Here is a 4,588-nt window from a genome sequence, read left to right on the forward strand (position 1 = left end):
TCGCTTACCAAGAGAACAATCATTAATTTTGTTGAGGGCATTGTGCCAGGTTTGCCTCCACCTGGACTCCATAGACTCATGATCGGATGCGTCTATTCTGGCTCCAAAACGGCACTACGGATTGACTAACACGTGTTAGTCGCACGTTTTACACCGTCGATTTTGCAATAAATGGCTGCGATTGACTAACACGTCGCTATCACGCTGTACTAACAATCTGTTTTGGAGCCAGAATAGCTTCAGCCCTCATGATCAGCCAAGAATGAAAATCTGAAATATTGCAATTTATTTAAAATATACCAATGTTCATAGCAATGTACCAAAAAGGTTAAAAATGCCAACGCCAAACATAGATTTCTTATAAGATTAATATATGAAGAGAGTTTGTCTTCTATTATTCACTTTATGTGAGAATAAAGTGAATAACAATCACTATGCATACAGCAATAGTGAAATCATGGTTTTCCTTCTATTATTCACTGTATGTAAAAATATTTGTAGCTGCCATTACATTTCCAGCAAAATTACTTATTATACAAACTAAAACATCTTTATATGAAAAATAAAAATAAAAAATCTAAAATATATATTGTAATATTTAGAATATGAAGTTATATAGTATGAATTTAATTTTATATTATATTGCATAAATTATTTGATTCCATATGATACTATTCTTATTAAAGTTTTATGGACGTTTTCACTGCTTTAATTGTATAGAAGACTATATATATGGTGGATTATTTTTCCTTCATAATTTTATTTTCTTCTAGAATAACAAATTTAAAGGTTCGTTTTCTTTACTATATAAGTTCATAGATATAATTTTAATTTTTAAATATATATATATGACATAAATATATATTATGTATTATATAAATCTAATATGAATATCAATTTGGGTTAAAGAAAAAATACAAATGATATTTTTTTTGTTCAATTAAGAAAAAAAATGAAATGAATATTTTGATACAAGTTTGAGGAATGGATGATTTTAGAAATAGCTCATGTTAGCCATAGAAACACATACAGTTCACTTCATATAACATCGATCAAATTTGATATAGATATGGTAGCATATATACAATATGTCATTGATATTCAACTCCTGACATTCCAAATCTGACTATATATCTTCACTATGAAATGGAATTTCTGACAAAATGTGAATATAAATGAAGCATGTTGAAAGATATAATATTTGCTCATTATTCAACATGCAATGATTATTGCATATATGAAACCTGAAAATACAATAGTAGTTAAAAAGGTTGGTTCCCTACAACAGGAGGATTACGTACTTGGAATATCCCCATTCCTAGTTTAGTTGCAGTTGGGACAGTCTGACACTCATTACATTCTTCATTGTTATAAGTGCTCTTAGAACTAAAAGTTGTATTCAAAGTGTTCATATTGTAAGACATAGATTCTATCAAAAAGAACCCATAGATGAGGAGATCAAAATTATGAGATAATGAATAATGTAAATACCACAAAGAAAACATCAGTTCAAAACCACCACATTTGTTATCTAAAACCATATGACACCTCTCTATTAATTTCATATATAACACCTGACTTTAACACACTTGTTGACAAATGACAACCACAAAACCCAAAGTCCAAGCTATCATAAGATCTAATGATGCATGTTCAATAATGAAAAGTGAAATGGTTAAATCTTATAGTACAATTTCTCTAAGAAGAATGTAGAACATACATTTAATTACATATGCACTATACAAACATATATGAAGAATACACTTCAGTTTGGTAATTGCTTGTAGTAAGTTTGTTGTCCTCATTTTTTGTTTTAAAAAATGAAGGACCATTACATAAAATTATTGTCAAAAAATGAAAAATTTACTCTATGGAATGCTTTTCGAGGCAGAATTTTGCCTAATCCTTGGACTGGCTTAATCCTCAGTCCATCCTTGAACCATGTTTCGAATTTCATCGAATTTTGCGTGCTTTTGCTATGTCTTTCCTTCAATTTCGGGTTTTTCTCTCTCACTCCAGGTGGAAAATTTTTCTTGAATTGCAAGTTTTTATGGTTTCCTTTGTTTTGATCTTTGTAGGGAAATTTTTGGCTAATTACAAGTGCACTTTATTATAAAAAAAGAACTTGTAACTTAGCTTTTATTTCCCCCTTGATGCTTTTTGGCTTTTTAAGTTATGGTAGGGATTTTTTTTATAAGTTACAAGTTAATTTTAAATTGCATATTTATAAATAACTTGTAATTCTTTTCTAAAACCCCCATTTTAATGTATTTTGCTTGTAATAGGGATTTTAAACCCCTATTACCTATGTGCAAGTTATTAGAACTTGTAGGGATTTTATTTTCCCTTTACAAGTAATTTGTAACTTGCACATCTCTCTCCAAAACCCGATTTTGCCTAGAAATGAAATAAAGTGACATTTTAAATTTGCTCTTTTGATTAAAAAACATGATTTTCTCCATAAAGTGCAAATTGGGGAATTTTAAACTTGTAATTTCATTTCTAAAACCCAATTTTGCCTTGTTGAGAGAAAATTGACATTTAAAACTTGTTATATGGGAAATATAACCCGATTTTCTTTATTGCATGTAAATTAAAACTTGCATTTTTCTTCCAAAAACCCGATTTTCCTCTCCTAAGACAATTTTGCCGCAAATTCTTCCCAAGTTTTTGTGCAGAAATTCATGGAGAAAGGAGGCATTTTTTTTGCAAGGTGATTTATATGCATTTGGTGCCACGTTGCTGTTGTTTTAGTGATTATTTAACCGTCATTTTTTGTCAAAATAGTTTACCACGTGGTTCTTTGAATCCACATTTTGGGGGATCTAAACTCCATGAAGTTGCAATCTCCTAGGTCATTTTTGCCTTTCATGCCTAGGTGTTGAAGTTGGAGGGAGATTTGACCACTTCTTGTGCCATTTAACTTGCATTTGTTGCCACGTTTTGCTGCTGAAAACGTTTTTCAAAAATGTGGCAAGGGTTTTTGAATGCGGTTTGATCTTTATTTAAGAGCTATCCTTTCTTCTTTCAAAGACTAATCATCTTTGGAAGAGGCATTTTCACTTTCAAGCAAGGTATGGTTTCTTTCCTTTCTTTGTTTCATTTTCTTGTTTTCTTGTTTTTCTTTTTTAGTTGTAATTTATGTATATATTTATTTTGCCCCAAAAATCGGTTTTGTGAGAGAGATTTTCCCCTTTGAAAAGCAATTTTTGAATTGCATTGTTCTTCCCCATTTTCCCTCTTTACTTGTATTCGGGATTTTAAATCTTGATTACAAGTTGGATGAAAATAATTGTTCTTCCCTATGGTTAAAAAGAATTTAACTATTTTTGGTTGAAATTCCAAGTTGCAAAGATGAAAAATACCCATCCTTCCAAAATCGGGTTTTTAGAACCGGATTGCATGTCCAAAGTTCTTCCAATTTTCTTGAAAATGACATTCCCAAAATATACACATTTTTATCCATCCATATTTCCCATATCCATACTTTCCATTCACATCATTTCCCACAAGTCTAATTCTCATTTTTCACTCATTTCTCCATTTTCCATTTTACAAGTATACTTGCATTCGGGTTTTAGAAATCCGAATGCATGTGCACTCTTCCCAAACTTGTATACTTGTAGAATTTTCCCTAAGATCTGAAATTGGTCAAAGTCAAGATTCCTAGCATTTCCCATTTGTTTCCCATCTTTCTTTCAAAAAAATGTGAAGTGCAAGGGTTGGAGTTCTTCCCATTTGAAGAAGGAAAAATGTTAGTTGCACGTGATTATGATGTTGCCTTAACACTTGTAAGTCTTTGTCACAATATACCAGGTTGTCCTTCAATGTCAAATTTGTCGTCATCTCCAATTCCAAAGAAGATGAAGTATAAATATGACAAATATCAAAATGAAGTTTCACCTTCTCATGTTTCCTCTCTTTTTGATCGCATCAAAGACACAAAGATAGGGCATGTGGATATGTTAGAATTTTTCAAGAGGGTGGAGGATCTGCAAGATAGCAATATGTAGTGGTTGTTGGACAACCATATCCATCACGCATCTTCTTTTCAAGTGGCTGCCCTAGAACCTGAATTTGTTCTCGCTTGTGCCCATCACTTTGACAGGGACACAAGAACCATCATAAATAATGATGGTGAAGTAATAATCTGCCTTGATGCAGATACAATTGAGAAAGTCTTCAGAATACCACTAGCACCTATTTATATGGACATTTCCAAAGATAGTGTAGCTGAGTACTACTTCAAAAGGGAAAAAGACTACAAACGTCATTTTAACAGGTGGATTCATGAGCCACAATCTGCCTTTTCAAGATGAGCTAAGTTGTACCACTATGACATTAAATGGGACATTGCAGACATCATAACTCTCATCAGCAGGATGATGGGTCTTGAACATTCTAATATTTTTGAGCCCTAGATTTACTAGTTTATCATGTTCATAAGGTAGTCCCATCATATATCATGGGGAAAAGTCATTAGTGATGCCTTGTGTGAGCGACTTGCAAAAGTCTCTTCCACCATGACTTTCTACATGAACTCATACCTGGTGTATTTGGCAGCATCACTTAGACATTTCCCTGGTCT

The sequence above is a fragment of the Cryptomeria japonica genome, unplaced genomic scaffold (assembly GCF_030272615.1).
Source record: "Cryptomeria japonica unplaced genomic scaffold, Sugi_1.0 HiC_scaffold_25, whole genome shotgun sequence".
Classification (NCBI taxonomy): Eukaryota; Viridiplantae; Streptophyta; class Pinopsida; order Cupressales; family Cupressaceae; genus Cryptomeria; species Cryptomeria japonica.